We start from the raw sequence: 11,122 nt of genomic DNA, 5'->3' as shown, positions 1-11,122 counted from the left end.
TTAAATACGGAAATGACACGATTTTATTTTTAGTTTGAAAAGATCATTTTGGCTGCCAGACAGAGAATGCATTGAATGGGGGTGGGGGGACAAGAGAGAAAGCAGAGAGATTAGTTAGAAGCCATCACAGTTGTCTGGATGGTCTATGATGGAATGGTAGCAATGGAGCAGGAAAGGGGTGAGAAATATGGAGGCCACTGTGAGGGACCTGCAGTTGGATAGGTCTGAGGGAGAAGAAAAGAATCAGGAAGGCTGAAGAGTTTATTGGGGAACCAGCTTGACAGTGGTACTATTTACTAAGGAGGAAAGGGGTAAAATGATGTCCATGTCTCATATGATTGTCCAGTAGATCTCTGGGGGAGCTGCATGGATGCCTGTTTTCCCCAATCTTTTGTCAGATGAGAACAATGGGCTTCCTAGAGAAAAGGAAAGAAAAAGGAGGAGGGAAGGAAGAGAGGGAAGGAGAGAAGGAAATAAAGGGACTTTCCTGAAACAATTACCAGCATAATGAGAATGGGTCTAGAATTAGCTATGGTATCTAGTCAACACAGCTTCCCATTCTACAACATAGTTAACTGTCAATCATTAGTACAACAAGGAGAGTTTTAAATTATTATTTATTCTCATTTTAAACCTACTCGAAGGCTATTTCTTTCTGGGTAGAAGAGAAACAGTGAAGAGGAACACAAGCAGAAGTCTTGTTCTTAGCAATTACAAAATTTAAAGTAAGAGGGCAATCTTTTTGAGGCTCACTACACTTAGGTTGAATTGATTTTGATTTTATGTCTGTTAAATATCACCTGCTACATATAATTTTTTAAGTTGAATTGAGAATCAAAGTGAATAGAGAAAAACTGTGACCCAGTGGGAAGGTTCTGGAGGTTCTTCTCCTTATTTCTGCCTTTGACACTAAACAACTATATGAAAATTTCTTAAAGTCTGTGCTTCAATTTCCTTGTCACCAAAGTATTATTATTTTTAATAGCCTTGTCATGGACATATAACGAGGAAAATGTTGGGGAAAAAGTTTTTATGTACTTAAAAAATACTTTATTATTATTACTGTGAATTCTTCCCAAAACAAAATTAATTTAAAATTTTAATTCTCTATTACTCAATTTTTAAATATCTAATATATTGTGACTCTTTGTAAGTAGAGTCCTTTTACTGCCCCTTCTCTAAGCCACGTTAATCAGCGTGCAGTACATAACAGAATTTTGCCAAATCAGTCATCATGTATGAAAACCCACGACGTGGTTAAGAAAAGAGGCGTTCTGTGAGCATTTTAGTCACTAAGACTGTCAAGGACCTTCATTACAACAGCATAACTATTAGTCAAATTTTGATAGCCGCTGATAATTACTTTTCTCTCCCAACCCCTTGCTTTTTATTGACTTGTTTGCCACACTCAGTGCCTCCTATTTGGTGAGAGCCTGGGGCACTGTGCTAATACACAGACACACACAAAGCCCAAGATGTGTTTTCACTCTTAGCAATGTTCCTTTACCCACATGCGAATGTTGATTGGGCTTGTTTCCGTTCTGAGGGAGAACAAGAGTACAGGAGTGCTATCTGAATAATCATTTGGTGATGCGGTCTGAATTTCATATTCCTTAGCAGAAACAAGTCAGAAACATCAAAAGTGTTTGGATTTTTTTTTCTTTTTTTTTTTTTTTCCAATAGTCTCCTGTTGGATCTCAAAATTGTGCTGTATATAGATGACGATGGAAGTAGCTCTAAATATGAAAAGGCCAGATCGTTTCTCTCCTACTTGTTCTGGGAAACTGATCTAACTGATTTGGAAATGCTTAGGTAATGGCAGGTTTAGAGAACTCTGCTGAATGTCTAAATAAGGTTTCTGATTATTCAAAGATTTAATGAATGTTTCTGAGAAACTGCAGCCAAAAGACCTTTGGATTTCAGTGTGAGCAAAATTCAGTCAGACATTCCACTAGTGTCATCCTTCTTAAAATTCAAATTAAATAACCAACGTTCCAAAGCATAAAATTCCAAATACATTCTTTCCCTTCAAAACACTTCTCTCTCCTTCAGATGTCACTAATTCTGTTACAGGCATGAGCATTCTCATCTCCCTCTGCATTTGAAACCTCAGGTCCTCCCCCTTGCCCTGTAAGTCAGCCCTCACACGGACAATTCCACTGGTCTCCCAACCTCCCTGGGCCTATGATCATTTCTTTCATGCCCACTAAATCATCCCACAAGGTCTCTTTGCATGTTACAATTCTGAAATAAAACTTGGTTGTTACATTATGCTAAATACCTTTTCAGTGTTCACCTGTTGACAACAAAATAAACACAGTACAGAGTCAACCTGGGTCTCCAGGTTGGGACCATCTGTTATGTGGGGTCCTGGGCAATTTTTTTATTTTTCAGCAGAGCCTCTGTCTATATAAACAATTTGATTAAAAATGTCCTAGGAATCCATAGGCCCATGTGAAGTATAGTGATTTATGGATGAAGATTTAAAATCATAGGTAGAGAAGAGGGACTTACGTACTTGTTTATTATCCACTCAGGGCAGGTAAAGACTCTTCGGAGCATCCCAGCTGTCTCTTCCTGTTCCGGTCCTGGTAACCATCTTGTCAGTGTCTTTTGGTGGGGACACCACCTCATTTGTGCTAACAGGATTAATTCTCCATTTCTTAATTTTACTCCTGACATTCCAGAGATTGTTGCGAGTTCATGATCTATTTTGAGTTCAGAGATAATGTTTTTTGTATTTTTCTGAGAAAAAGGGGTAGCAGCACTATTAAGACTCATGATGCCAAGGCTCCCTGGGATCTGTCTGTACTGACAGCATACGGGTCTTCTTGCTCCTGTGGTTTCCTCATACTCATACAACGCTGGTCACACCACTAACAGGGGCAGTCATCCAGCTGCCCATGAACACTGGTTTCCAATGACTGTCTCAGAGGCTGTTCCTGTGCTTCAGGATGGTGGCCACAGTGCACCAAACCTGCAGGAAAATATTAATGACAACTCATTTTCTGGGCATGTTAAACTTACTGTTTGGAATTTTATCACATTAATGTAGAATAACACATCTTTCACCCGTTTTTTAAATTGCTCAGGTTCTGTTACTGCATTCCTAGAGGATGCTCTGCTTCAGTGCTGACCACACACACCACTACCACCGAGGAAAACGGGAGAGGGGCCTGTGGACAAAGGGAAAAACCTGTCTCTTTCATGGAAGGAATATCCATCCCTGGCCTAGCACGGCTTATGACCAGCCGGAGAGAGCATGGTGTCACCTCATCAACTGGAGGCAAGGATATGAATCAGAAAAGCTTAACAGCCATGCTGGATACGCACATTCTGATAAAGGCAATGTTAGATCTCCTCCCTGCAATTAGGATGAATTAATCCCCATATGAAATCCCCAAACAAAATACTTTGTTAAAGGCCTGTGGATCATTTAAATAAACAAAATATAAAGGATAAGATGGAATTTGATCTTTCACATTTTTAACATTTTTTTAATGTAGTACAGTCAGTTTGCAATTTCTGGTGTACAGTATGATGTGATCTTTCACTCTTGATTTTATATTTTCACCAAAAACTACCTCACCCTCTGTTATTTTTCCAAAGAGACGCTGCTACTAACATGGTAGTAATGAATTATAGTGAAACTATTTTTATTCATCTATCTGGAGTATGTACAATCTGACTTCTGTAGACTCATTTTCTTCCCACAACTAAACAGACTTCCACTTAAATGAAAACCCAGCAGTGATCTGGTTTCACCTTCCAGAATGAGTGAGTCATTAATGATTATGAAGGCAGCTGCTGAAGTTCTGGGTCAAGCTGACCTGTTTAACTGTCTGTAAATCTATTATGATAATCTTATCTTCCAGGGACTGCATGTAGTATGGTTACGGAAGGTGTCTGGAGAGATGTCAGATGGAGCCTGAGTTTCAAGGAAGCTGGTTGTTTTCCCTCAGTTCTTAACACCCATCCTGAACTATGTGAAGAGGAATACTGTATATTTAAATGCATCTGTTGTACAACTGCTGAGTTCAGAGTACTCGAGCGAGGGCTGGGTAATCACGCAGATGGTGTGATTCATGACCAAAACCACTTGCTGTTAGATGCCACATTCACAGAGAACATGTAAATACTTGGCGCCGCCGTGAGAGTTTTCGGAGGTGTTATATTCATTTAGAGAGTTACAGCTTTGGTGGTGACAGCTTCTCATTTTGGGCTAACAGGATTAATTCTTCCCTTATTTTTACCCTTGACATTCCAAAAATTGCCATAGTTTCCTGATCTAACTTGAGTTGGGAAGGAGTTGTGTTCTCTTATTTTCCTTATTTCCCCCTTATTTAGAGAGGATTAGTGTACCAACAAGAATGCGCTGCAGAGGCACTGGGTGATCAGGAGAACACTGGCCTTAAGTATCACAGTGGAGTTTTCAGGCCAGTATTTGTCTTCCTTCCCACATTTCAATAAATACCACTAGCAGACAATGGTATTGTTTTTTTATTTTCTTTTACCCCCAACTTACTATAAACAGCATCACGTTTTTAAATGTCTATTTTCCATAAACTTTAACTTGCCCATCCACTTATTTTTAAGCACATTATTGATTGAGGGCTTGCTGAGTGTAAAATGTAACTGTTCTCCACGTTCTTCTCTAAGATCTGTGCCTCCTTTTCAAAGTAAGAAAGTTGGGGAGGGGATACAGATGAGAAGGTCTAGAAAAGACAAGTGGTGAGGCACATCCAAGGAATGGGGAGAAGAAGAAAAGGACAACAGTAAGTGCATCGTTGTCTGGGAGGACTGACTGCCAGTCAGGGTAAGGTGATGGGATGGAGCTCACGTTCAGGACACTCTTCACAGAAAGCATGCATCTGAGCATGCAGTTAAGTGGCCGTGGCCCTCCTACAGATACAAGGATGGCTGTTTAAAGGAGTAACACAGGGCTGTGACACCAGTGGAAGATTACAATGACAGAGTAGCAGGAGTCCACAGTCCAGACAAGCACATATACAATAAACATAATCCACCATCAACATGAAAATAACCAAAGAGTAGTAGAAACACTAGTGTAATGGAAACATAAAAGAGAAAGTTAACAGTTCAATGAATTGGTTGCTTCAGGTTTGGTGGTGGTAACAGCATTGACGCTGGGTCTTCCAGAACGAGGAGAGGTGTGATGCCAAAAAGGAAAGAACGGCAAGAGAGGAGAGCACGAAGTATCAAATATCCTTCCTCCTCATTCTGTAGCATGTAGAATAGGGGCCGCTATATAATAGCTACTCAATTTTTATTAAATGAGAGAGAGACACATTTGCTATTCAACTAACGGTGACTTAAAACAATAAAAACACCTAGGTAACTCTTACAAGGAGGCTTGAGGCAGGCAGCCCAACACCTGTGCAGTAGCTCAGCGGTATCCTCAAGGCTCAGACCCCTCTTCCCTGCCCCTGTATCCCACACTCAGCATGGCAGTCTGCTCCTTCAAAGCCCCAAAATGGCTGTCACAACTCATCTTGGTGTTCCCACTGCAGCAGGAAAACCTAAGGGACATGTGGCACTAACTTGGTCTGTCTCTTTGATCAGAAAAGCAAAAGGTTTCCCAAAAGCCCCTTCCCACCTTGTCCAGCAGGCGTCCATACTTCTAACTGACCAGAACTGGGTCACGTGGCTGGGAAATTAGAGAGTACTCTTAAGGTTGACTGTAATCAATTATGAGTCATTGCTTAGAGTTGAACCTGTGGTGGTGCCAAACAGACTTGGGGTTCTGTTAGCAAAGAAGGAAAGGCCAAAGGATATCAGTCGAACCATAGTCCTAAGAACTGTGGACCAGTTGGTGAAACCCACTTAATTTCACAGTCGTACATCAAGTACTTCCCCTCCCACAGGGAAGGCTCACGCTCTACCTCTCGCCTAATCACTGAAACGCATGCTGGTCTCTCTGCTCCTGGACCCTTGACTTCATCTGTGCACTTCACAGGCAGGAACTCGAAGTACCACACAGCTCTGCCTCCCAGCACACTATTAGTAACTACTGTTCCCTGTGGTTCTTTTGGGGTTTCTTTTATCCTCTGGAGCAAGGAGTCCATGAGCCAAAGATGGCCTGCTGCTGATTTTGGTAAAGTTTCATTAGGATACAGACATGCTTGTTTATCTACGGGTCATCTACAGCTCATTTCCACTTGTTGGGACAGAAAGCATGTGACCTTTACTGCCAAAAATATTTTATTATCTGGCCCTTAATAGAGAAAAGTTTTCTCAACCCCTGGTCTACACGTCTGTAAATTTCTCAACAGTAAAGTTACACCCTGCCTTTCTCTTATATCTACATGAGCACAATGCCGGAGAGACAGGGCCGTCTTCTACAAACACCTTCTGACTGCTGGAAATGAAACTCAAAGGATTGATAGTTAAGAAATTCTGGCATAGTGACACATAGTTGATGCTTCATTAATTTTTAGAGTCAATCCAGGAACTAAGTAAATCACTTCTTTTGTCCTTTTTAGTAAATGACTATTTAAAGCAAAATGCCTTAATACCTATACCTAAAGTGTGGGGTCTGGATCCAGACCACCTATAGTAAAATGCTGTGTGTCCTAGCCAATAAACTTAATGTCTCTGTGTCTCAGTTTCCTCCTGCATAAGACAGAAATAACAGGATTTAATGACCTGTAAAGTGCTCAGAACAACTCCTGACACATAGTAAGCACTCAAAAACTATTAGCTATTAGTAATGCTGTGTGAGAGAGTCCTTCTAAACATAAGGTATTACTTTTTCCTTCTTTGTGGAGTATCTTTGAACCCATTCTGTAAAAAGACACGACTGCATCAGGAGCAATTTCCTCCTCTTCCTGGTGACACTAACCCAAGTCTGAACCAAAAGGAGATCTGAGGTAGATGGTGCAGAGACATCCGAGGAAGTCATTGCCGGTAGCACGGTCAGAGCATCAACCAGCACACACTGAGTGGGGAACCAAAAAGTGATTGAACTCTGCTCCTGCTGGTGAGAGGCGTCAGCACCACGGACGTGAGGTGAATGGCAGAAGAGCGCTTTCATTGAACTGTCAGCTAATGAAGTGGTGAGAAATTAGCAGGCTCTGTGATTTACACGCTAATTCTCCCTAATGCCACCTGGGGGCTGCCCGCAGGCAGAGGCGCAGGGGGGATGAAAATGGTGTCGTGCGGCCAGCAGCCCGCCTGCACTGCTATTCTCTCTTTGCCAAGCAACACAGCCGCCCTGCTTGCTCCCACTCACTATGCAGCAAGCACTTGGCAGACTTCCCTCAGAGCATGGGCAAGCCTCAGCTCTAAGTGCAAGAGGAAGACAATGCAAGGAATTTTAAAAGGCTTCCACCTTTTTGCACTTTCTGGAGGCGCTCTCTCTAAAAATTGACTCAGCGGGTGACCCTCTGTCTTTTCTGAATCCCTGCCACCTCCCTCTCACCCAAGAACAAGTCATTGGAAATGGTCACTGTAATCAGTGCTCTCTGTGAAACGAAACTCAGAAATAAGCTTGGTGAGACAGAGCATCCAGGAGCTGTTATCACTGCATTCATCATCATCATTTAAAAGAGCTATTTTGGTAAATCTTCGGCCTGTATCTCTCTAACTGAAATGCGGCTCTGCCCGACAGCCTGCTCCCTGGACTCTGCTTTTATGAAAGTAACAGTTCTTCCCACAAAAACACATGCCGGGGAAATCAGGAAAGGACCGTCTTCGTCTGCTGGCATCTTTCAGGCAAAAGGCCAAGTCAGCGCTGAGGAAAGAGTGTATGATTGTGTATAGAACTGCCTCCCATATTATAATCATATATTTCCTTGGACATCCTCTGAACTGTCGAATGCAGAACACTGAATTTCAGCTCCCCCTGGTAAGCAAGGGCTGCTTTGAAGACCATTAGGAAGGGGAAGAATGTTACAGTCTTCTCCATTTCTCTAGGGTCACAGTATAATTGTGTAGGGGGAGGAACGGGGCCCTGGAGACGACGTGACAGTCACTTCTCATTACCTCCCACTTGGTTCATTGCGTCTGTAGACAGCGATTGCCCATGTGTGGATACTTCCATTACACAGAAAGATGCAATGTGCTGTAGACCTCGAACGGCTTTCAAAGGGGGAGAAAGCTGTTTATTCCAGGCCCAAACCGAGCCTGTTTCCAGGGACCAGGCCAGAGGAATGGAAAACAACACAAGGAATAGTTTAGTGGTGATCAATACAGGAGAGCCAGGCTCCACATGTGCTCATATCCAGTGATATTTACACATGTGCATCCCACTATACATGGCATCACACAAAAGATTAATCCACCAAATTTGACTTTAACAAGCTGACCCACTCATTCAGGTGTACTGTATACAGGCTGTTCTGTGTACCCTCCCTGCAGCTACCCTTTTCATCCTTTGCCTGTTTGCTCTTTCCATCTCCCCTTCTCTCACATTCACACACACACAAGACCATGTGTAAGAGTGAGTCCTGAGAACCATGAAATCCAGATACACTATTTTACGCGTTTTCTCAAGGGTGTAAAAAGCCCCAACTAGGTTACAAACTAAAGAAAGTTAACAAGAGAGAAAACAGAATTATTGAGAATTATAGATTGTTTGAACCAAAAATGAATCTTAGATATTATCCATAACAGAAATGCCCGGACTTTTTCTTTAAAGAAAAACCTCTCCCCTAAGAGTTCATAAGAGATGCCGTGATGGTGTAAAGCTGGATGCTACATACCATATTCTACTACGGGTAATTCACAACAATGTCAGCTTATTAAAGGTTCTGAGAATTCCTGTTGCCAAAAAGAGTCTATTTAACTTAGCTTTACCCTAATTTATTAATTCGAGGAGCACTTTTTTAAAACTGAAATGCTATCAACATCCTGTGGAACAATTATACTATAGGAGGGGAAATCCTGTTCTACTTAGTTCCATCATTTTCTATAGATTTCTGTATACTAGTAATTTTCAAAATTTAGCATGCATTGGAATCACTGGAGGATGTAATCCTTAGCGATTATTCAGTAAACTGGGTAAGTTCAGGAACCCGAACACGAGTACCAAGCAATTGTAATTCAGAGGGCCTCATGCCACACTTTGGGAAGTACCAATTCACACATGTGCTTTCTGTCAGGATTTACTAGGATCAAACTACACATTGTTAATTAAACAAAAGCTTGAAAGTTAATAGGTTTGGCTGTGAAAGCTGTAAGAGTTTTCTGAATATGAAAATGAATGTTAGCCTCTAAATTTACCATGACGGATGGGACATTCGCCACTACACTGGACTTTTACAAATGCTGTGCCGTTTTCACTCTTGACTCATCCACTAGTTTGCCTCACTATCCAGTTGTATTAATTTATCCATTCAGCAGTTGTTTACAAAGCATCCTCTGCATTTTGGCACTGGGTGAAACACTAGGGATATCTGTGAACCAGACAAAAATCCTTGCCCTTGTTGGCTAACATCCTAGCAAGAGGGAGACAGAGGACACAACATCAATGTGACAAATAAGTAAATGACATAGTAAATCAGAGTTAGCAGGTGGTGTTATGAAAGAACTAGAGCTGGTTAAGGGGGATCAGAAGTGTGGGTGGGCCAGGGGCTGGGGAAAGGGCTGCAGTTTTTAAAAGGGCAGTGGGAATGACAATGAAAAGTGACATTTGGGCAGAGCCTTGAAGTAAAGGAGGCTTTTACGTATGTACTCAAGAGTGAGAGTCCAGGCCTAAGGAACCACCAGTGCAAAGTGAGCTGTGCAAAGTGAGCTGTCTCCATGGAGAAGGAGAAACAGAAGGGTGTGGAGAGGAGACAATGGGGAAGGGAGAGCGGGAAGTACTTCCGAGGGGCAGCAAGGACTAGATCGCCTAGGTCCTAGGTCCGGACGGGGACTTGTCTTGAGGAAAATGAGAAGCCACTGCACAATGCATTTTGAGCAGAGAAATGAGATTATCTGACTTCCATTTTTAAAGGCTCTGAATGTGTTTGACAGCATTTATTCACCACCGATTGGGTTTCCACTAATGTGCTGCACTCTGGATGCCCAGCATGCAAAGAGGAACTGCCAGTCCTCATCCTCAGAATCCTCAGTTTCTGGACTTCTGATAGAGCTTGTTACGGGTCATCACTTTGTGTATGTTTAAAATCTATTGTCCCTGCCCCTTGCACTACCAGGCCCCTGCCCAGTGTTTACCTGGTGATCTCAGCACCCACGTGGCACCTGCTGTGGGGCTGGAGCGGGGAGACCGCGGTCAGATTGGGCAGGAGGTTCAGGTGCCCGTCCTGCCCGGAACATACTGTGTGGCCTTTGGCAACACATGAATCCCCCTTTTCTTGGCTTTCCCATCTGTTTATACAATTTTCTGCAGAAGTATATTTGTGAGGCTTGATGGGATAACCAGCTCTGAGAGCTTTAGGGTGTAATGAAAAACTGACAATTTTAATTTTCCCTCAAATTATCATACTCTGAAATAAATAGAGTCGAGTAGCTTCTCTCGCTATTTGTTCTGGCAGCCCTGCCTCCGCTGAAGACAGTCTACAAGTTGGCAGGGCAGAGCGAGGAGAAACTTCTCTTAGTTCCTGGAGAGAAAACCTGCTAGTTTCAACAACTGAAATTCTGCGAGAGGGTTTTCTGGGGCAGAGCCAGTTGCAGCAACAGTCTCTTTTAGAGTATTAACTTGCTTGCCTCCTGCTAACTTCTTTCTGCTGAGGAAGGATGCAAAAAGTCACATTTAATTTCAGCCTCAAACATAATTGTCCATGATCAGATGTGGCTTGCTCGCCTCACTTGTCAGTCATCACTAGATAAAGAGATGAAACCTCCATTTGGAGAAAATGGAAAACAAATGACAGACTTCAAAGAAAGTCATTGGGTAAACCAGAGGGATGATTATCATGGCTGTGTTTGCCTTCAGGATACATGGACAGCCTTTAGAACAGCCACACCATTTTTACCAAATGTTTATGATGTAACCTCACCCAGATCAGGGAAATTCAGGGATTTGGCAGGCAACCGGGAACAGAGAAATGCAATACAATGCCATTTCAGACTGAAGTCTGCCTGGGAGCTAAGCTACTCCAGATGTTTCCCTTTTGTCCTCATTTAATGGTTCCTCTAAATACAATGCCTTACTATC

This window comes from Camelus dromedarius, chromosome 1 (genome assembly GCF_036321535.1).
Source record: "Camelus dromedarius isolate mCamDro1 chromosome 1, mCamDro1.pat, whole genome shotgun sequence".
NCBI lineage: Eukaryota > Metazoa > Chordata > Mammalia > Artiodactyla > Camelidae > Camelus > Camelus dromedarius.
Note: the sequence above shows the minus strand (reverse complement) of the source record.